The following is a 23,821-nucleotide window of genomic DNA, read 5'->3' on the forward strand; positions in this document are numbered from 1 at the left end:
ATTGACTATATTGACTACACATAACCTGTTTGATAACTGGGTTATCAAAATGCAGATCACTTGTTACAGGCTGCTTTGAGCTGCCTGTTCTTCACTTCTGCTGATCCATTAGACAATGGTGTACAGTTAGCAACAATAGGAATATTTTGATTTTTCCTTTTCCTAGTGCTAAGGGATAGGAAGTCAGACCAAACTTCAAAATCATGTCTGAGGTAGGGAGAAATATTTCTGTGTTGGTACCAGTAGAGTGGTCTCATCATGGGTTAACTTTTACTAACAGACTACTGCTTGCTTACATTATTGCTGAAATGGAAATGGACTTATATTGTAAAATCAGTAAGATGCCTTAGGAGAAAGCTTAGCTTAATCAGTGGAAAATTTTGTAGAGGCATTTGAAGTAGAATTCTGTCAGAAGAACTAGTCCTGAATCTATAAAAAGCAGCTTTTCTGGTCCTGATGGATTGCCATGTATTGAGTTACCTCTATAGAAGGTACTGAATTTTCCCTCTAATTTTCCTCTAATGAACCTTCATGAACAGTCTGCACTGGGAACAGATGAATCTGGGCTGGATTTTTTTTTTCCAGATTTCTGCAATGTTAACTATTTCATACCAGCTAATGGTATGGCAAGTGATGAATCCCTTATGATTAAGTGTCTTATTTAAATCTTTACAGTGCTTGTGCTTTACCCTGAGAGGGAGAAGAAGGAAAACAAGAATATATCAGTGATACAACTTTACCTTCCCTCCCTTTGCCCCAGTTTAATGACTTTGCTTTCTAATTTAACTTTTACCAGACACACGTGGAAATCCTCTGTGCCAGTTTCACTTTAATCTCAGTATCAATGACAGGGAGGTGAGGAGGTTCAGGATGGCAGTTCCCTTCGTGCTGCAACATAGCACAAAAACAGCACCACAAAACACAGATTACTGGCCAGTTGCATCTCACTGGTACAAGGGTGTAATGGCCTTAAAATTCTACTGACTGAATACTGCACAAAAGTTTGACACTCCTTTTGGAAGGAGAGAGAAAGATAACTTGATTCCTCTAAAGCAAGCTTTTGCAATTCTTTTCAAAAGGATTTTTGGTGCTGTGTATTGTTGCATTCACATCCCAATTTTACCCAAGTCTTTACAGCTGTTTTGCTGTGGTGACATTATTAATAGGGGAGAATTTACATCAATATTCAGTGAAGTTTTATTTTTGAGGCACGGCCTTTCTCAAGGTGTGTTCTGAAATCTTGAGAGTCCTTTGACATATCATAGGAAAGTGTCTTACAAATACAAACGTTTATTTATTATTTAGAAAATGTGTGCTGTATACAAAAAACTCAAATGCCCCACTAAAAATGTTTAAGGTCATATTAGGGGAAAACACTCAAAATGGACCTAATTAGATTGCCTTTTTGGATCATTGTTAACCTTAATTACATATATAAGTATTCCTTAACCACCTTTATCTTCCCAACATAACAGACCTGTGAGTTAACTTGGTCTTTAGAGTAGAGTTTATAAACTTGCAATACACATCAGATTGCCTAAAATTCACTCTTTGTCCAATTTGGAGTCTTAGATGACTAAAATTTATGTAAAATACACGGGACTTGTCATAACTGTTTTATTTTCCTTTGCTATTTATTTTTCCTGAAAGCTTTAGTGGAATGAAGAATTGTGAAATTATGCACAGTCAGAGCAACTATATTTTTACATGAAATTTTAAAGTATTTTAAGCCAAGAAAAGCTTAGAACCACAAAAAAAGATATGGACAAAATAAGTAATAAAAAAGGGTAAAGTCCTAAAATTTCTGTATTGTATAACCTATTTCACACAAATTTGGTGTAGGATGTTTTGGCAGACTACCACTACATAGACTGGCTACCACTGAAGTCTAAATGATACATTTTAATTCTTGCAGGTACCTTGCCCCTCAGTGGAATATCATTTTATTATTTACTGCTCCCATTTGGTAATAAGTTTGACTTTCCTGAGGGTGTGTGGGTTGCAAATGATGGAGCCCAAATGAGATAATTTCTCTGGAATACCAAATATATCATTTATAATAAGTTCTCATTTATCAGGTTGGCTCTTTATTCATGTAAATTAGGAGTACTGGTAAATTCTGCAGGTGAAGTCACTGAACTGGCAGGTGAGTTGGTAAATTTGAGTGGAGTTTTTAACTTTTGTTGTTACAGCTGAGCATCTGATTGTCAGGGTGTCCACTGCTCTGGTACAGATAATGTCTGTGTTCCATGCATATATTTGTGGTTTGTGCCTCCCTGTGATTAAACCACAGCACAGCTCCTTGAAAAATATTCCAAAAAGAGAGATGTGTTTGTTCATTCCATGGACCTTGATCAATCCCCCCAAACTGGTATTGATTTCAATGAATTTTAATTCAGAGATTGCCGCTGACTTTCAAAAGTGGTGAAGGAGGCAAAACTGAATAGAACAAACCAGAAATTTTGTATAAAATTTCCATGTTTTGTTATTTTAAAAAGGCACAGGAGGCATAATAAAACCTCTTAACATTTTAGATTTTTGGTTGTCTTACAAACTGGGCTATAGTTAGCCTGGCTCAAGGAAGTAAAAATTTTTGACCATGTATTTCAGAATGAAAGTTGCATAGAAAAAATAGAGAAGGCCCAAAGGCACCCCCTGGGGAATGAAGAAACCTCATCCTGCCACCTGCAGGCCCTAGTGATTTAAAATACAGATGGAGACTGAAGCAGAAGAGACATGAGAAGAGTACAGGTCTGAACACCAAGTGCAGCCCATGAATCTGAGCCGTAGGGGCTCACCCACCCCAGGCTCCAGCAGGAGGGTGATAGGGAAGGCACGCTGCCTTCCTGCAGGATTTCCTGCCTGTACACCTGCTCTGTGCTACTTGCTCAGCCCTTAGCATGCTTACTACCCCTGTGTCCTCCAGGCAGACTCCAGAGCTGAGCTGTGCCACCCAAAGGCAGGGACAGCAGGACTCTGTCTTTGCACAGCAACTCTGATCTATCAAAGCAGAGGCAGAGCAGCACTGAGGTCCACAGGTGCCTGCCAGGAGCCCTGTGACAGCATCATTGCCTTGTGCTGCCTGCTCTTAGGTCAGAGCTGAAGTTCCCATGCTGCCAGGGGGATGGTAGTAAAGTAACTTAATCACCTTGCCATTGGAAAGCAACTGGCTACAGACCTGTGTGCTTTTGGATATTTCCAGCCCAAACTGAACTATGGAAGGCCATACCTACAATTAATAACTGTTCATGTGTGTTTGCCTGTGATTCCTATCTACAGCAAATCAGGGAATGAATGTGTAACATCCCATGCAATTCCCAGTCATACAGAAATAGAGGTCAGTAGAGAAGAATGTGTTGGTGAATGGCATCTCAAAGAGGCCATGCTTTGTGCAGGGCCAAGCACAAAGCCCGACAAGTGAAAACTGAGTGAGGGCCTCAGTAATGCTGTTTCAATGCAACAAAATGTTAAAACAGTTTTCATGCAGAGCATGAAACAGCCCCATGTGGGTAAATAGCTCCCACTAAACTGCAAGGATGTGAGTGTCACGGGATGCTGTGCCAAAATCCTTGCTGAGCTTATGCTCAGTCCTTACCTCCCACTGCATTCAAAGTAGGTTAGTCAGCGTTTAGCCAATGGGCCATTAAATTGCTTTACTTGAAATGCTACACAGGGGCAAACTTTGCTATGCTGTAAACAAGCCACTGCAATACCAAGGACAGATTTGTGAGAATGAACAAGAGGAGAAAAGAGATTAATGTGTGGGGAGAAGAAGGGATTTTGATTTGTTTGGTTTATTGTTATACAGGGCAGGACATTGCTCATTTAAATCCTTATTTTCTCTTATCGTGTTTGCTCAAATGTGCACTCATACATGCAAACCCTCAAACAGTTTATCTAGGTCAGAGCAAGTTGCATCACATTCATTGTGGTGGCTCCTGCTCTGAATTCCCAAGGATGTGACACTTGGTGCTGTCAGCATGCACACTTCCATTGCCATCGGTCACATGGAGAAGCTGAGCTCGGACTGAGATGGACATCCAGGCTGGCTGTGTGATTAATCAGCAATTTACAGTCTGATAGCACAGCACAGGCTGTTTAATGGACATACACTGCATCATGTGGAAGGCTGTATCAAAACCCAGAACCGCTGCATGCACGTCAGCAGCAATTTTTCAGAGAGAAAATGCTTTTCTTCCCTTTTACGTGTGGTTTGTCTGGAGTTGCATGCATGGTGCCAAGCTTGGCTCTACGTGGTGTACACACACTGAGAGGTGTGAAGCCAAGCAGGCTCCAGGAACAGAAGAAACCTGCAGGAAAACAAATGGTGATGGCAAAACCATTTCTCAGTAATGGCAGAACATGAGTCTGTTGGAAGGGGAACACACAGGGGCTGAAATTAGAGGCAGTGATCCCAAACCATCCTCGACTGACCATCTTGCTTACAAGGTGTTTATTTACTAGAGCTCCCTAGCACTCTGCCTTTTCCAGTCTTACCATCCACCTCAAGTATTCTCTGGGTGTCTTATAGGAAATTATTTTTTTCATTCAAAACTTTAAAAAATAAAAGAAAAAGCAAAAATTGAAAAATATCTATATTTAATGAAAAACCCTCAACCTAAAAATACCTAAAAAATGTTAGAGCAAATCCTGTTATCAGGGAAAAATCAGAGCTCTCTTGGATTACTGTGTCATGGCAGGGCCAGAGGTCCTGCAGCTTCTGTCCCACAGGAGAGGTGTGTTGCACTGTCATGAAATGAAAAGATTTGTTTTAAGATGCTGCAAAATCAATAATCTGCATCTACATGTTCATGAATTAAAAGCAGAGGGACAGGGAAGAATAGTTATCACTGCAAACTGTGAAACAATTAGCAGTCTTCAATAAACTCATAAGCATAGTCTTCTTTTTAAAAAAGCACCACATACAGCACACAGCTGTAACATGGGCAACATTTGAGTGTTAACTCCTGCCTTGAGGCCCACTGGAAATGAAATTCACTGCTCCAGACCCCGACCCAGCCATGGAAGCCTATAGAAATATTGCTTGGGTACCACTTGTGACTGCAGCTTGGGAAGCAATAGGAAGAAAAAACTTGTATGTCCACTGCAAGCCTGCTTAAGTGTGAAAAGACATAATGATTACTCAACTTGCAGCATTCAGAATTACTTTTCTTTAACAAATGGTGTTAAATGAGTAAAACACATCATGTTGACACAGCAAGATGTCCCCATTACTATGTTGAAGGTAAAGTAATAAATCTTTTTCTGAAGCAAGTGGTAATGCATTGATAAGCACTTCTTAGAGCTCCCTTCACAGCCTCACAAGGCCACTGCTGGCATCAGATATCATCACTGACAGCTTTCAATACGGCTGGTCCAAGAAATCTGGAAAGATTTTACACCAGAAAACCTGACTCAAATGCAAAATAGTCTTCTGAATGATGCATTTTACTAAGATTTCACTTCAGGCCAAAACCTTTGTAGAGTCCAGCAAGCCTCTAAGAGAGGTTGTTTAAGCATTTTCAGAACAAAGCCAGCCGTTTTGTTTTCCTTTAGAAATACACCTCAGATTAGTTTTGTAAGATACATATGTGGCAGAAGCAAACATACAAATCAAACCCAATCATTTCAGTCTGTCTTAAATACTTTTCTCAATGTTTGTTTTCCATTTTGGGAAACTGGGTGATATTTATTGTTTTCCCAAGAAACACTTGCCTTTTCCACCAGCACAGTCAGTGGGAAGAAAAGTGTGAATTCCATGGCAGTTGCAGCAGGAAGTCAAGATCCAAACCACGGCATCATCTCTGTAACAAAGTGAAGCAAGGACAGGGAGTGGACAGTGGCTATCACACAGGAAATCTCTTTTGTAGCTGTGGGGCTGGATAGAGGCAGAGAATAAACACAGAAGAAATGTTTGTCCTTGTGCTTCATTCTTTGGCAGGTTCTTCAGCTTGCTCAGACCATACACATAAACCTGCCCCTGCCCCAAGCTTGGTGGTGTCTGATTTCCCCCTCCCATCTCAGCTCACAACCGTGCAGTTTTAACAGCCTGGCCCTTCCCAAGTTTTTATTATTTCTGTCTCTGACTTTTCATCCTAGACCCTATGAAAGGCAGTGACTGAGGATCATGTAGTGCTATGATTAAGTTAACATCTTAATACAAAAATCTCATTTGCCTGAATTAAATCAAACCCAAGTATTTATCTGTTGTGCCATGCTGCCTTCCCCTATGCAATACCTTACTTCTCTAATTAAATAATACACTTGAAATACTGACCCAAGGAGGATCTTTTACTGTGCTGTTCTGCCAAAGGGCTGACATTCCTGAGCGTGAATGGATCTCATCTGCCAAATCCTAATCCACAATTCTGCATTCAGAGGACAATGAAACCTCATGGTGTTTCTGCAAAAATGTACAGACACACCCAGCTCTCTGGGCTGATTAGTCAAGCTGACCTCAATAAAATTGCTTCCATGTTCCAAAGTCAGCCCACAGCCAAACAAATGGGTGGCTTCTCAGTGGGGCAGAGAGGGCAGATGGACAGTTTAATACCACCTACCCTGGGGAAAGTTCCCTGAGGCTTTTGTGTATCTTGGGCACAGTTTTATTTTCCAGCCCAAAAAGCCAGTTCTACTGGTGGTAGTGATTTTTGGTCTATTTTATTTTTTACCAAGTTCTGAACACCAAGTTTGGGTTTTCATTTAAAACAATTTCACCTTATTTTATGCTAATAGATAATATCTTTCTTTCTACTTAGAAAGCACACATTTATTCCCACCCAACAGCCACAGTACACCCAGAAAAACATTCAGGACACAGCTCTGGATGTCTTTGATTTACCAACATACTTTTCCGAAAATAGAAAGAGATGTGGTACTTACACATTGTTAATTCAAGTACTCAAACATGAGAAAATTTACCCACTGGTCTCTAAAGGGATAGAATAGTTATAATTTTCCATTCTGGAAGTAGTGCTCCTCTTGGAAGCTGCAAAATCTTTTATTGATGCTCTTGGTCCTCTGCTTAGCCCAATTGGGCTATGCAAGACTAAATAGCACCAGTTCAGCTGTCTTTAAAGGCAAACACAAAAAAGAAACAGAGAAAGTTTGGGTTTTGGAAAGTAGCACAAACTTTCCACTTAAAAGTATAGAATCATAGAAAGGTTAAGGTTGGAAGAGACCTCTAAGGCCCTTGAGTCCAGCTGCCCAGCAGCACTGTGCTTACTGCTAAACCATGTTCCCAAATGCCACATCTACCCGTTTTTTTAATTCTCCAGGGATGGTGGTTCCACCACTTTGCTGGGCAGCCTGTTCCAATGCCTGACCATGCTTTCAGTGAAGAAATTTTTCCTGATATCCAGTCTGAAACTTCCCATGTGCAATTTGAGACCGTTTCCTCTTGTCCTGTCACTTGTTACCTGGGAGAAGAGAGTGACCCCCACATGGCTACATCCTCATTTCAAACAACTGTAGAGAGTGACAAGGTCTTCCCTGAGCCTCCTTTTCTCCCCCAAGCTTCCTCAGCAGGTCTCCATAAGCCTTGTGCTCCAGACCCTTCCTCAGCTCTGTTGCCTTTCTTTGGACACGCTCCAGCCCCTTAATGTCCTCCTTGTAGCGAGGGGCCCAGAATTGAGCACAGGAATTGAGGTGTGGACCCACTGTGCCAAGTCTAGGGGAACCACCACTGCCCTGATCCTGCTGGCCACTATTGCTGCTCCAGGCCAGGATGCCACTGGCCTTCTTGGGCCACCTGGGCACATTCTGGCTCATGTCCAGCTGCTGTCACCAGCACCCTCAGGTCCTTTTCCACCTGGCAGATTCCCAGCCACTCTGCCCCCAGCCTGTAGCACTGCCTGGGGTTGTTGTGATCCAAGTGCAGGACCAAGATCCTGGTCTCTCTGAATCCCACACTGTTGGCCTCAGGCCTTTGATCCAGCCTGTCCAGATCCTTCCTGCTCTCCAGCTGATTAACACTCCCGCCCAGCTTGTTGCTGTCTGCAAACTTACTTCCCACCCTCATCCCCATCTGCAAGCCCCAGTTTTGTTTTCTGTTGAACAGCACAGACAATTCATTTTTTTTAGAGCTGTGTCTGACTTGCACACGCTCTGTGGGTGGGCAGGGCCAGCCATGGGCAGCCTCAGCCTGCTCGGCCAGGCTGGGCAGCTCCCTCTGCTTGCACCACAGCTCTGCTTGGGTAGATTTCTGTTCTTTTCTTTCCAGAAGCCATAGTACACATTTCTTTCTGAGGCATACAAATCTGACTAATCCCTCAGGAATGTATCAGGGGAGGAACCTCCCACAGAAAGGCACAGTTACTTGCAGTATAAACTCCCACCAGATGCATCTGACCCTGGGACAAGACTTAGACAGTGTCAGGGAAAACTTTACTTCTGCTCACCTCTTCATAGGTGCAGTCACAGATCTCACCACACTTTCCTTCTGCAAGAAAAAGAAAAGCCCAATCCACTCTATGTCCTTTAAATGATTTTGAGTTTTCCAGAAAATTTCTAACTGCTTGCTCCTCTTCAGAGCAGTCAGACACCACCTGATGTTGTAACCCCTTCTCTTCAGGCCTCCATCTCTGCCTCCTGCAGCAGGATTCAAACACAGCCTTCTCTGCTGCACGTACCAGTGCCTACAGAGGTGTAACCAATGTAAAAGAAAATGCAGCTTCACCCACTGCTATCAAGTCAAACAGGTGATTCCTGCCTCTCTGTGAGCATCAGGAGGCTCAAAAAAGTGCTTTCTTATTTCAAAATCCCACTCTTCAGATGTCTTTAAATAAAATTTAAAATAAAATTAAAGAAAGTTTGGACTTAGAAAGGTATTTCAAAGGTTCTGCTGAAATTCTCACTCCTTGTCCCCATTTTCATGTTGTGGCTTTCTTTTCTGTTGAACGTCATGGAAAAGGAGTGTCCTTATGTCACCTTTGCTCAGATCTCTGGTCCCTGAGCAGTACTACAGTGCTGGCCAGAGGGTGAACAGGAACTTGGATCTGTTTGTCCAGAGGCTACATGTCAGCAGGCACTGCTGGGGGACAGCTGCCCAGACCCAGGCTGTGTCTCCCTGGACACGGGTGGGTATCACAGGAGAGGACAACCATCACATAATTTGCAAGATCTGCTCTGTGACTGTGCTCAGAGCACATCCAACCCTCTTCCACTGAGGGATGGAGACAGTGGTGTTGCTAGCTAGTTTTAAATCTGAGTCCAGTGATTTTCCACAGTCCCTCCTACAGAAACTGCTCCTATTTTTGTGGGGGCTGCTCAGATGCTTCAGAGGAAGGCTGGAAGTCAAGTCATCTCAAGGCAAGGAACTGAGGCCACCTTGCAGGGATGTGAGATCCCAGTGAGCAGCATGCCCGACCCTCTATCCTACTGGCAGTCCTCCAGGGTTAATCTAGTGGAAACTGCTGTGGCATTCTCCAGCACAGCTGCTGGCTCTCATTGCCACTTGAGTCATTCACCCAAGGGAAAACCCACAGCAGGCTCTGGACCCACACAGCGCGCTGGGAGTGGGAGCAGCATAAATAACAAAGTCGTGTTCCTGGGGGCAGCTGCTGAGAAGATGCCTGGGATGTGCAGCTAGAGAGTGGGGTGTTAAATAAGCACAGCCTGTGCCCCCACGCTCCTGAGAGAGGGGGGGAGAGAAGCAGAGAGGGAGGGAGGGACTGCGGGCCATGCTGTACATGCCCCAAGGAAGACAAGAGCACGTGTAGCTGCTCAGCAGCAATTTCCCAATACATTAAGCAAACAGGAGAAAGAAAGACACAGGGCTTCAGTGGCTCTGAAGCTGAGATAAGGGCAATGAGGCTTTCAGTCCTTGCAAGCAATGTGGTTCTTATCTGCCCCTGATATGGCACTCCTGCTGTCATTTTCGAGTTGTGCTCTCACAGGCTTTGCACACACCCAACCACAGGCTTCAGGGGAAAACCACAATGCAAAAACACCCTCTCTCGCCCCTTCTCCCCAGCTGCCCCTTTTCCTCGCTTTTAGGAAGTGAAAAGCAAATGTATCCACAGTAACACAAAGGGGTGCATGTCAGGTGCATAAAAGCAAGAACAGAGCTCGTCCCTGCTTGTCCTTGTGCAGGCTGAAAGCCAGCAGCTCTGGAAGTCCACAGAGAAAAGAGAAGGAAGAAAAGCTCATCCTGCCTGGGGAGGGAGGTGGGAAGTGGAGCAAGAAACACTCTGTTCTCTGGAGCATTTACAAGATAAGACCGCAATGATAACTTCAGCATCTCCCTGTTCTTAAGTATTTGACTTCAGCTCTGTAAATGCTCATCTGCTGTCAGCAATGGGCATGTGCTCATTTTTTACAGATTATATATGAGTTACACATTGAGGTATTAGACAATTTAGGAATCTGCATAGAAAGAAACAGATTGTTCTAGCTTTTACAGATGTCAACAGGGGATATATACAGTATTTCATATAATTATTCTATGACTACTTGATTTGAGTATCTTCAGACACGTAAAGGTAAAAGATGGGTGCTGTATGGCTTCTGAATATGCCTGCACATTGGCTGAAGTTTAGATAAGAACAGTTTCTTGTTACACAGTTCTTATATAAACCTGTGAGTTTCTTACCATGCCAAGTCAAATGTAATGGTCCCAAGTCTCTCAACACTTGTGTTTTAGAGAGTGAAGTTGTGACGCTTTCCTCAGGAAGGTTTAGCCAGCAGAAGCAACCCTCCACTGAAGGAAGGCAGAGGAACTGCAAGTGTCTGCCTGAAAGAAGCAGCTTTTCCTTCTGGTGAGTAGTGTTCTGTGCCTTCCTTGTGCCCCATCCCTGCCTGCAGCCATCTCCCCTGCAAACCCAAAGTCACCCGGGCTCCTGGCATCCCCACTTTGATTGGGACGCAGCAGATTTGTAACCAGGTTTGCAAGTGCCTTGGTGGCATGCAGCAGTGCTGCAGGACCCTGCACAGAGCTGAAAGCCCTGTCCACTATGGGGGCACCTGTGTGGAAAAAAATGTTGTGGGATTGAAAGTTTAGGGATGAAGAAGAACTCCAGACAAGCTCCCACTGAAAAAAAACCAAATTGTGTTTCTGCAAAACATTTATTTACAGGAGTGACTTTACTCTGGGGTTTGTATGAGTGGAGGAATTGCTGCACGGAGGGCAAAGAGCTCTGGGGTGTCTGGCCATGTCTGAAGCAGTGCAACAGAGCCATGGTCCTGAGCCACAGTCAGACAGACACCAGTGACTCCTCCCTGCCCTGGCAGCCTGGCCACCACAGCTCTGCCCCAGCTCAGTGCTGGCACACCACAGCCCCTGGCCCAGCAAGCCAGGCACTGCCCAGTGCCCCCCCTCCTGTCACAAGCAGGCCATAATCCTTACTGAGCACAAATGCTTTTAGTTCCCTGGGTGTTCTAAATACAGTCTGGTCTCCTACAGCTCTCCTTGGAGGAGCTCTCACAGCCAGCCCCAAGGCATCCCATTTCCCCTTCCTCTCCTTCATCTGCAGCTCAGGATCAGGACCACCAATGGTACTCCCTGGAAAAGCCTGGAAACCTCCCTGAGCACAGCCAGGTAGCTGCAGGGGCCCAAGCCCTGCAGTACCAACCACCTTTTGTGAATTCAGCAGTGTGATCCTGAGTCACTACACATTCCTCCTTTTAATTTTAGAAGTAGTTAACTCCTCTCCTTTTTATTATCTCGATGTATTCCTCCTCTCATACCCATAGGATTTCAGTTACTGAATTTCAGCTGGCACAAAAATCTTTTGTCCTTCCCTAATATGTGACCACAGCCTCAGCTTCCTGGCTCTTTTTTCACCTTTCTTTGAACTTCTTCCATTTCGATGGTGAGTGTTTTCCTAAGAAGCAAGGTGGACTGACTGCTGCTTTGTTGGTGTCTCTGCACATGCAGAACAGGCACCAACTTGCCTTCTGCCAGCAGCCCAGCAGCTCTGGGCAAGGGGGAGCAGATGGAGACACTGTAGGGACCAAACCTTTCTAAAGAGAAAAGTTAGAACTTAAGAGAAAAACAAACAAGTCTCTCATCTTGTTCCAAAACAAAAATAATTTTCCTTCTACAGAGAAGGAGGAGAAAGAAAAGTCCAGGACAGCTAGAAAGCAGCACCACAGATGGAGCTGAGACCCTCTCTTGTCCTGTAACCTGGAAGTTGCACAGAAGCAGATATGGTATGTCTGCAACTTGCTGCTACCAACAGGATTCCAGAAAACACTGCCACAGAGCAGAATAATTATCTATTTATAACCTCGAATGAGGCACATTTTAACCTTGAACTCTTGTGGGTGGTGAGAAAGTGCATTGTACATCACTTGTTTTGTATATTATATTAATTACTATTATTTCTAATACAATTACTGTTACTACTATCACTTCCTTTTCTGTTCTATTAAACTGTCTTTATCTCAACCCACAAATTTTACTTTTTTTTCTCACCTCTATCCTGCTGGAGGGCAGTGGGGAGAATGTGAGAGTGGCCGTATGGCATTTAGCTTCCTGCAAAGTTAAACCATGGCATCAGGAAGGTGAACTTTGAGACTGAAAGCAATGGGTGTTCACAGCCAGATCATGAAGTAAAAGTGTAGTTGTGACTACACTTGAAAACTTCATGTGAACCTGCTGCCTGGTGAAAGGAAACCATAGGCAATGTGGTATCAGCCTTGTCTCCAGTTACCACAATTAGGTTGAAAAAAACCCCATCAACTTCTTGACATTTATTGGTTTTGGAGTGCAAGTGGACCATTAACCTTGTGAACGTTGTGCTGCACCAACAGTAATATTTAAGTAATGTCACCGTCATATTTTCTGGAAAAATCTCTTTGCCCAGGATTCTTCTCCTGGGAAGCTGAGAAGCCTCAGAGAAAAATGAAAACAATAATTATTTGAATTGCTTCTCCTTTGTTTTGCTGCTTTGGAATGTGGTTTGGACTTTGTTTACCAACAGGTGCATGTTTGATTGGTTTCGTGTGAATTGTTTTGACTAAATCACCAAACACTGTCCAGCTGTGTCTGGACTCTGGTGAGAGTCAGGAGTTTTTCATTAGTATCTTTCTACCTTTCTGTCTGTATCCTTTCTGTATTCTTCAATATATTATAATATAATATAATATAATATAATATAATATAATATAATATAATATAATATAATATAATATAATAATAAATTAGCCTTCTAAGAACATGGAGTCAGATTTCCTCATTTCCTCCCTTCGACAAGGGACCCTGAAAATACCACAAAGTAATTTACAGGGTTGCTGTTAAGTAACAACTGTAGTTTGCTTTGAGTTTACTGAAGGCAAGGTGCTAATGTTGCATATTATTACAAAAAGAGATTTGGGGTATCAAAACAACACTTTTTTTTTTTTTTTTTTTTTTTTTTTTTTTTTTTTTTTTTTTTTGTGCTGGGAGCATGGGGATGGAATGAATCAGGAAGGGAAAGACTGAACTCCAGAGGTTTTGGGGTTACCATGCTCCTCATGAAACCCGTGGTTTTTAAGAGGCATTGCTCATATGGTTAGTCAAGCAAAGAGGGTCTCTGAGTAACTGAAACATAAGGACAGCAGCCTCATCATAATTGTTGTTCTGGATGACAGTAAAGGATAGCTTAAGGGAAAAAATATAAGAAATATTGCACTAGCAGTTAATTTGCACAATTTCCAACAATTCAGCTAAGCCTGGAGAAAATAAATATATGGGTTTAAAGATGGTTGCTATAGAAACCAGAGGAGATTTTATAGTTGCTTATGAGAGTAAAGAAGGTTCTGATTGATAAGACAATCACATTCAAATAGTCACTATGGAAACCCAAGGTGACCTGGAGGAAATGTGATTCCTCTCATTTTGTTCCTGTGGGCAGATGAAGACAGCCTGGATGGGGGAAGGTCTGGGCTGAGTGATAAAGAGCACCACAACAAGGCAGCACTGACCTCACCGTGGTGCTAGAGGTGCTCAGTGCCTCATACTGCAAAGCTCTGTGAGCACTGCCCTCTATATCTGTGGGTTTTTTTCTCATTGAAATCAGTAAGAACTCTGCAATTGATTTCTTTGGGGGCAAAGCAGATTTGAGAGACCTTTCTATGTCTCCAGTGCATCAAAGCAAAGAAGGTAATTTTCACATCTCCTGTGGAGCTTGGTGCTCAGGAGCTGCCTGTGCCTTGCTGAAGCAGGGCCACAGAGTTGCTGAGCCTTTTTTGCCTTTACTAACAACACCTCCCAGAAGTAGGACAGAAAAAAACCTGATTATACAAGCCTTTTTCTTGTAGATAGGTTATTTAAGGACCAAGGTAGGTCAGCCTGCACATGACATAAACCAAAAATTGAGTAGTAGCTTTATAATACCTGAGTAACCACTTGTCATTTGCTCCCAATAATCATTTTTTCAGACAGTGATAGAATGTTAGTATGAAGGGCAGGTGCTCAACACTCCTGGACACACATGAAAACTAAAGACATCCCAAGAAGGTTGTTTTTTGTTTGTTGGGTTTTTTTTGTTGTTGTTTTTTGTTTGTTTTTTTTTTTTTTTTTTTGTTAAAGCCATGGATATCAGTTCCAGATATTTGAAAAACACCAATTCCTCAGTAAGGATTCACTAGGGGCCAGACCCTGCCTGGTTCCTCTGCCCAAGCCTAGCCACACTCTTCTCCTGTATTATTTAGAAAATCCTTGATTCACACTACCCATATTTGATCAAATCATAAAGATGTTAATCATCAGAGATCTTTATCTTTTATCTTAATTATTGTTAGTGAGGTAAAAAGAACTAGTTGTCAGCCTCAGGAAAGCACCAATATTTCTGTAATTTCATCAAATTTCCAGTGTAAACATGCAGACAGAGAGGAAAAAAGTCTTTTGGAGAAAATCTGAGAACTGAAACAGTAGAACACTGAGCAGCACAGCTTCCCTGAAGCTCTCACTCTGCAGGGTTAGCTGCCAAATCTGGTAAAAGTGGTCAGAAAATTCATCCAGCCCAGCTGTCAGATTGCTGACTTTTCTAATAAGCTTTGCTGGGTTTAGAAATTGCCCTCTCATGCAGAAAACCTACCTCTGTTTGTACATCAGGTAATCCATAATGAAAAAGAAAATAAAAAAGAGAATACTTCTTCAGCTTGCATCATCAAATGAAAACTTTAAAGCTGAGGCTGCTCCTAGAAATGCAGATGGCACTGACAGACACTGTGTTGGGGCTGGAGCAGGGAGGAATTGGACACACATTATCTTGAAAGAAATTCTTACTGGTTTTAAGCATAAGGAAATTTGTCACCTATTACTAAAGCTGTTGACTTGTAGCTGGAAATAGAAATGATTGCTTTAATGTAGACATAATGATTCAGCTACAAGGAAGAGAATTATATTGAATAAAAAATGCTCACAGAAAGATGCAGTCTGCCAGGTAAGTTCCTGTTTTGATTTGTGTCCATAGAAAGGACATGAAATGAAATGCATAGGTGAAATACATAGGTAAATAAAATATATAATTTAAGCTCTTTACACAGAAGAAATGAATGTAAATGTGTAACTGAGCCTTTTATCCTCAGCACTGCTGCTCACACTCTCCATCACCACATGAGAGAGCACCTCTGCTTATGAGGTTTTTCTAAACCATGTAACTCAATCTGTCTGCACCTTTCAGCAGCTTTAAGTCACACTGGGAGAGAGAACAGCTATAGCTGTTCTGGGAAAACATTCAGGGTGTAAAAGTCTCCCAAAGCAACGTGGGAACACGATGACTTCTACAGTCATTGGTGAGGATAGATAGCACTTCTTTACCAGTGCTGGGAATGGGTCTGGAGGATGCTTTTCTGAGAGCTTATTACCCTTTTTCTCTGGGCTGAAGGGGTCCCAGAACACCCCTCCTGGAAGCTCATGCTGCTCAGTATTCCCTGCAAATCCTCCCAACTTGAAGTGGCTCCCCTGGGCCTCAGCTACCCCATACCAGAGGCATAACCTGTCCCTCAGAGCCTTCTTCTGTAAGCTCCACTTTAAAACCCATCCAAGGAGATGCTATGACTTGCTCTCTTCCTCACTGTTTCCAATTTTAAGGAGAGAAAACTCCCAACAACAACACAAACTGCACCAATTATTGTGATAGCAGCAAAGCATCGTTTTGAGAAAACAGTTTGTGAAAACATCCAAAATCATAGGGAGTTGAAATTCTAAAGCTCTCAACATTGTGGGATGTGTCTTGCTTTTGGAACCCAATTCTTCATCTCTCTGAAAAGTGACAAGTAGCTGTGAGCCTTATTGCTATTCCCTGGTAAATACCATAAATGAACTGAGAGATAATGTAGGGCTTCTCCAAGAAATGTGCAAAGACAGTAAGCACCATCTGCTGGCTTCAGCATGAAAGAAAAAAACATGAGTTTTTCATCCAGTTTCATGTCTCTTCAGCTCTTCTGCCTCCAGTTTTAGGGCAAATTCAAAGAAACTGATGCCACAACACCAAAAAACCCAACCAGGATGGGTATCCCTAAGCAGAGAAAGACTGTGCAGGGAACATCAGTAATCCTGCAGACAGATCAAGGTAAGATAGAACAAAGATAAGAAAGTTACATGAAGCCAAAATTCACAATAATTTTGTCAGCATTCAAACTGAGTCTTAGCTTTTTACCTGGCTTTGCATTGTGTTTGAAACACAAGAGCTTACCCGTGCAGAGAACGTGAGCCAAATATTGACACAGCCTTAAAAAAAAGAAATAGCCAGGAAATGTTTTGCAAGAAAATCATGTATGTAGACTTGTTTTGCCCCCTCAGTCCCTGATCTCAAATAAGGATGTGGGGACTTGGCAGAAATGGAGTGGGGCAGCATTTGCAGATGGTTAATTCGCATTATAGATGTTTGTTACCAAAGGACCAATTAAGCCAGTGAGAGCTGAAGTTTTGCCACTGGTTTGGCAAAACTTCTCAGCAATTTGCAAAAATTGAACCCAGAGCACTAATAAAAGTAAAAATATATGAGGACTGCCAGTTTCCAAATAACCAACAGAGCCTGCCTGAGCTTTTACATTCAGAGCAAGGCAGAGGATACCACATTTCTGGTTATTCACAGGATGGCCCTGCAGGACAGGGGCCCAAGACCATGGCACATGCCTGGCAGTGAGCATGCAGAGTCCCTGCCTGTCCCTTGGCTTGACATGAGTGGCAGTGGTGCCCCTCTGGGGTGAGGTGCCTTGTCCCCTTGCCATGGGGGTTGCACATGCCAGCCAGGCAAGCAGGCAGCAGCCCTGGAGAGATGAGGGGTATCTGTGTGTATCAGAGGGGTATTCCCCACTCCATCCCTCCCCAGGGAGTGCTGGGGTGTGTGCTGGGAAGCACTGATGGAGGAAGACTCACTCGGGTGCCCCAGACCAGGCTTTCTCCCTCCTTGCTCAGCCTGAGCGCTGCACACCCACCTTGTTCTGCCAGGCAGGGGTAACAGGAGCAAGACACCTGTTTTGCTGGCTCTAATCAAGGGATAATTCTTTCTCAGAAGATGCTTCAATTAGCATTTGGAGCTGTGACCTCAGACCATATCTGCCATTTGAAAATGTTGAGTTTTAGTTGTTTTAACCTACTCTAGCTTTTGACTACAAGATGCAGCACGGTGAGTAATCCCATCCTGACTAGGTTTGTGCTGACAGACAGCCATGGAAAAGGGTGGCAGTGGCTGTCCCATGCTTGTACAGCAGGAAAATTTAGGAGATGACTTAGCTCTCTGCATTGCTGTGGTCAAGACAGTGATTTCTGCAACATCACTGCTCTCTGATTTGATTAAAATGAATCTCTCAGAGTTCCTTATGTCTACAACCTCTGACTTGTTGAGGACAGTATGAATGACAGGTGTTTGAGGTTTCTCTTCAGCACAACACCCTCAAGCCTACTTTAGTCTTTAATCAGCAAATTAGAGAATTTAATGGTGAATGTTGTATCTGTTCATGTGACCAAAGTCCACTGAGAACGCCTTACTGAGATCATGAGCCATTATTTCAGTGCTAATCCCAGCACTCAGGACATCTAAGGCATCATTAAATACAGCTTAACCATACCAGTATCTTTAAGCACCATTTGTCAGCAAAACCCAGCTTCATAAAGTCTCTGCTAAAGCCTCCTCATTACTCCCTGACTGTAGCTCCACCACAATGTGTTCACGCACTGCGAGGTTCGTTGCTTTATCATCCCACTAACCCAATCTTTTGTTTGGCAAAGGTCCTACCCTTACACTTGTTTACAAACAAATAACACTAAGCTTCCCAGGAGCTTAATTGTTTCTCTTTGCAATACTACCTCTTAATATGGGCGGTTATTTGTAGGTACTTATTATGTCTCCTTGTAGTACCTGGTAATAAACCGTGAAACACCATGTGCACAATCAGCTGGATGATGGCTTGTTAATTACAAAAGGTGTCATAAAGTACATGTTTCATTTAACAAAATGATTAGTTATAAATATTTTATTGCAACAGCAGGCTGTTTGGTATACCACACGGTAGTTAATAGGGACATTTTCTTGTATTGGGTCCAGCCCTGCTTTTTGTCATTTGAAAGAAAACCCACTTACCCGCTGCTCTCCTCAGGCAAATGGCCTCCAATTCTCACAGCAGAAGGCAAAATGCCTTTCTTTGGGAGAGGTAAAACATTTTCCTCCATCCCCAGTGTAAAGCAGGGAATGGCTAGGCAAGAGGAAACTGGTATTTTCAATCAGTGTCACCTCCCATTTGTACTGAACCTGCCTTAGTGCCAAATATTTTGGAGGCAGGCCCTCAGATGGCATTAGCTGCATTCCACGCTCACTCACATCGAGGGCAGGATGCAGCCATAGCCATCATTTATGTCTGACTTCAAGGGCAATAAACACCCAAGCACATAATGTGAGTAGAGTGATAAAATTAAGACTATAATGAAGAGAGACAAAGTGACCTATTTAACACTACAGCTTTGTACATCCAACAGCACACTGTGGAGGAACATCACATAAGACTTGAGTTGATATCAGTGCCAGGGGACCCAATAGTGCAAGCACAAACCATTTGTTCTCTCCCCAGAAGGAGTTTGCTGTGCTGTGAAACAGTGAGAGTCAACACCCACTTTGGCTTCTCCTTGACAGCCTCCTAAAAAAGCACATGAGGAATTGCCACCCCCACGCTCCATGAGCAGAGAAGGTGCTGCTGCCACCTCAGGTCTCGGTGTGTGGCTGTCCTCTCACGCAGCCGAGGGGACACCCCAGGCACCTTGCAGAGAGGGGAGGCAAACAGAACGTGACCCTCACCAGGCCCAGTGCAGCACAGCATCTTCCTAATAAAGACAATGGAGAAAGAAGAGACACCAAATCCACCTGGGATCAGCATCCTGCTCATCACTTATGGCACAGACAAATAGGTTATTTCACAGCACCTTTTTCTGGCAGTGGGGCTGAAAGGTCTTCACAACATATGGCTGCATTTGGGAGAGTCATGGAAAGGCTCCCGTGGTTTCTAGAAGAGTGCCCAGCAAGTGATTATTGCTGCACAGGGAAAGAAGCAGGGACAGTGATGTGGATCCTGCCTTTGGGCCAGTTTGAGCAGGATCGGGAAATCAGGATAATTTTCCAAATATATTGCTCAGTTTGTACAAAACCCAAGTAATATCTTGTCTAGAATAGAATGAAAAATTTCATATTACAGGAGAATTTCAATGTGAAATTTACATCTCATGTAATACTTCCTCTCTTTAATTTATTGCAAACCTTTACTAAAATCCTATTTATGAGCTTCTGAGGCTGCAGCTCTTATTCCTATTTTTGCTTGAAAAACTTGTCATCCAAGTGAGAAAAAACAAATTATAAGACCTGAAAGCTGTCCCAGATGCACATACACATACACACACTGAATTCTTCCTGTTGCAATGCAGACTTTTCCATGAAAGGTTTTTCATCTTGCCTATGACTTTGAAAAGTGTGTCTGATACAACTTTGACACAGACATTATGTGAAGAGTAATTGAATTAGAATGCTTTATTTTCACAGCAGATTTTTACTCAGCTGGAAATAGTATAGTTTCACAGTCTTTGTCTTCATGTTGATTTCTGGACAAGAATCAGAATTTCAGGAATTAATTTTTTCCCCAAATATACATTAAATTAGGGTTAATTTTTACATTAAAATGTCATCTCTGTCATGACAAAGTAAATATGAATGTAGCCCAAATTTGTGTAATACTGTTTGTAGAGTTATCCTATAGTTTTTACTTAAGCCAAACACCTCACACTTGCACATTCCTTAACCATAAACACATAACCACTCTGGACATGGAGAGAAAATGTATGTTAAAAATATAGCTTTTCCATATTTTTTAATTTTTTAATTTCATATTTTTAAATAATCTGGGTTTCAGAGTATTCTGCGCAATTCAGTGTCTCCAACATTATACTGCTGCTGAAGGTTCTGTCCTCAGGATTTGGTCCACAGAACAGAGCTACATTATAGCAAAAAACAGTCCTGCTTTTTAGGCTTTTAAAATTTGTAGTTCATAGACAGTGCTATGTGGACTCATGCACTTCTTTATTACCCACTTGAACTTCTCCACAGGCACTGACCTATAGCCTTTTTTTTCCCAGCTCCTGGGAGTGGAAGGCACATTTCTGAGAAAAGTTATTTTGGGTTAAGGATAATTCATAAATGAGTGTGTTAATGTGAGCTTGCACTTCTGAACAATTCTCTCTAGAAATACAATAATTTTATTAAATCCATAATGAGTTCATTATTCCAGTAGTTGATAGATTCCAGCTTTCTATTATCTTAGGATCTTGGGAAGGATTCTCTCACCTGACTTCAGCAGATCATGGCAACTGGGCTTAATTCCCTTCTTCTTTTAACCTGGCTATATTATTAAGTAAAATTAAAACATTTTGGCTACTTTTTAGACATCTGGATATAGTGGTATAATTATTGTTTAATAATGAAGGAAAACAAAAGCCAGGAAAGAAGCCCAGGGCTTTTTCTGCAGTGCAAAACAAATTATGGTCATTTCAGGCTCCTTAGAAATACATTGTTGAGAAAAGCATAGTTTGCACCTTGTGAAAAGTCTATGTCAGTATGGTAAAGTGCTTTAAAGGTGTCATGGATCAGGTTAAGTTACGGATCTTGTGTACACAAGAGTGGGACAATGTTTTCTGGATACCCAGAAAGCCCCACCTGGGACTTGAGAGCAGCTGTTGAGCAGTGGTTGGCAGGTGGGACATGTCCCCAAGCACTTGGAAATGCACAGCAGTGCTCCCACTGCAGCCCCACACTCCCTTGAAATGTGCAAATGCCCTTGTCAAGATACTCTAACCTGAAAGTGGCCGACTTGTTCACACCTTTCCATTCTTCTGGCACCTCTGAAGCTGGCTTTCTAATTTGGGCTGATTTTCTTCCTTCTTGCATATCTTGTCTGGCTTCTGACTTTTCCTTCTTCCTGGCTCCTTGCACTTGCTCCTTTCTCTCATCTCTCTGCTCCACTTTCACCCCATTCAGGTCCTCATTCCCACTCATTTCCCCTTCCTGAGGCTCAGCCTGTTGCAGAGTCCAGTTCCCAGAGCAATTTCCACGGGAAAAACTGTGTGAGCACTGCATCCTCTTCCCCCAGTCCTGCCCTCTGCCCAGGCTGTGTCACCTCCTCAGGCAGCCCTTGTCTCCTCCTGTCTTTGCTGTCCCTCAGGGCAGACTGAGCCACGACTCCCCGTGCCAGTTCTGAGAGATGTGATCATGTCGGGTCACCCAGAAACCAGGGCCATGTATTTATTATTCAAAGGGTCACAGCACTGTCCCCAAGACTCCACAGCAAGCAATTTGCCAAACTAAAACCTTGTTCTTTTCATTTTTGCCAAAACTCCCATGCTGGATCAGCATCCTGAGCTGGGACATAGCTTGGGAGCACAGGCAGAAGTTTTGATCACCCCTGCTCCCCAAAAACCCACAGCCATGTGGGAATCTCCCAGCACAGCTCCAGCTTTTCATCTTGTGAACACTAGCAGGAAAAGGGATGCATTTAGCTACCTAATTACAGTTTGGAGGGGGAGCAAGGAATGGCACTGCCTCTTTGGCACTATTGCAGCCTGCTTTGTGTAGGCTGCCCAACTTACTCCTGCCTTTCTAGGCAAGTGCCAGGCTTCCTGCTCCAATAGAACAGAACTTTCCCTTTTGACAGCTGTTTTCTCCTTCCCTCCTTGGCCCACTCTGGGCATTTGTTCTCATGTTGTAATAGAGATAGTAATTTTGCTGGCAGACCCATACCTGAAATACAGAATTCAGCCTTTGAAATACTTCAAGAGTAATTTTTTTCCAAAGTTGCAAAGTAACTGAAGAAAACAAGTGTTAAAGGCAAAAGTCACCCATGGTACTGTCAGTCACACTCACAGTGGTGCTGTGCAGTAGATTGCCCCAGCACCTGGAGTTTGTGCCTCTAGAAGGGGCAGCTCTGGATTAATCAGCAGACAATTATTTTCCTCTCAGATTATTTTCTTAAATAAATTTACTATATTTATGCAAGCAAGATCCCATTTATACATACACCCAAAATAAGACAATGAGGATACAACACTTTGAAGGAAGCATCCTATATTTAATCCACTGCTGTCTGCTCATTTCAAGCTGAGTGTCTCCTGATAGCTGCTGGGAGCTCACTACACTCACAGAAACACAGAACGGGTCAGGCTGGAAGGGACCACAGTGGGGCATCTGGTCCAGCCTCCCTGCTAAAACAGGACCATCCTGGAGCACATGGCACAGGATTGCATTAGATGGTTCTTGAATATCTCCAGTGAGAGAGAATCTACAACCCCTCTGGGCAATCTGTTCCAGAGCTCAGTTACTCTTTAATATGAACATAGCTCCTAGGAAAATCAAATATGATCACAGAGAAGCAAAATATTTTCTTTACCTTTGCAGTCACCCAAGGAAAGTGCTTTTGTCTATTTTCCCCTGCCTTTCTTCACATCAGGGAGATGTGGTGTTTGCTGCAAGTGTTCAAGCACTGTTATTCATTCAGGAGAACGACACACAAGAATTTCAAATTTTCACAGAGCTGCTTTCATCAATAATTTACTGCACAAATAAGCTCCTTGAGCAGTAGTAATTAACAAGATCCTGAGATGGTAAGTGGTGGGGCAGAGCAGCATTTTGCTTCATTATCAGTACACACACTGCAGATGGCATCAGCAGAGATGGATCCAGAACCACGCTGTCACATTAGGAGGTTGTACAAACAGCCCAGAGCCAGCATCCTGCTGCTGAAGCAGGAACTGGGTAGATCCTGCAGGACAGGCAGCAGGATGAAAGCAGCAAAAGGGCTGGCCACAGCAGACATTTTTGTATTCTGCACAGGAAACCTTTGGGAAGGGATTTGAGGGGAGCAGGAAGTAAGAGGGGCAATACTCAAAGTGATGGAAATTTGCTCAGCTCTCTTAGCCTTCCAAAGGCAGTCCCAGCAGGATTGTACAGGCATCCCCAAGTGACTGCAAAGCCCAGCCCTGACAGTTCCAGCTGCTGCTCCTGTTAATGTTATCTCTATCTCCCTCACAGCAGAAGGTCCCAGCCAGACTTGACTTTAACTTTCTTTGAAACCCAGCTTATATCCATCCCAGCCTTAGCTCCTTCTTTTGCTGATGCCCTGAGGAAGAGCTGCTGCCTGGCCCCTTTACTTCTCTTTCTTGCACACCTGACTGCATCAAAGCCAGTTGTTGACAAGGCAGGGCCCCACACCAGCAGCAGCAATGCCTATTCATGCAGCCATCATAATAGGAGCATGCAATACTTAACATTTATATTAAGAGTTTTGCCTCATGAGTAAAAGACAGATTAAAATTCTACCCTGGAATACCAATGTCTGCTAGTATTCTTTCTCTCTCTCACCC

At 43.1% G+C, this 23,821-nt stretch overlaps 2 long non-coding RNA genes across 3 annotated transcripts; one reads left to right on the forward strand and one right to left on the reverse strand.

The window, feature by feature from the left end:
- Positions 1–5,431: 5,431 nt before the first annotated feature.
- LOC135295499 (uncharacterized) lies at positions 5,432–22,979 on the reverse strand. 2 transcript variants are annotated; one of them, XR_010357622.1, is made up of 4 exons: positions 22,849–22,979; positions 8,400–8,440; positions 6,278–7,071; positions 5,432–5,878 (listed from the first exon to the last, which is right to left on the reverse strand). It is a non-coding gene; the product is annotated as an uncharacterized LOC135295499 (long non-coding RNA). The 2 variants fall into 2 exon arrangements; XR_010357621.1 differs by lacking the exon at positions 22,849–22,979 and having other exon boundaries at positions 8,400–8,715.
- On the forward strand, positions 9,997–13,041 carry LOC135295498 (uncharacterized). The gene is made up of 3 exons (XR_010357620.1): positions 9,997–10,481; positions 10,643–10,757; positions 12,045–13,041. It is a non-coding gene; the product is annotated as an uncharacterized LOC135295498 (long non-coding RNA).
- Positions 22,980–23,821: the final 842 nt, after the last annotated feature.

This window comes from Passer domesticus, chromosome 2 (assembly GCF_036417665.1).
Source record: "Passer domesticus isolate bPasDom1 chromosome 2, bPasDom1.hap1, whole genome shotgun sequence".
Classification (NCBI taxonomy): domain Eukaryota; kingdom Metazoa; phylum Chordata; class Aves; order Passeriformes; family Passeridae; genus Passer; species Passer domesticus.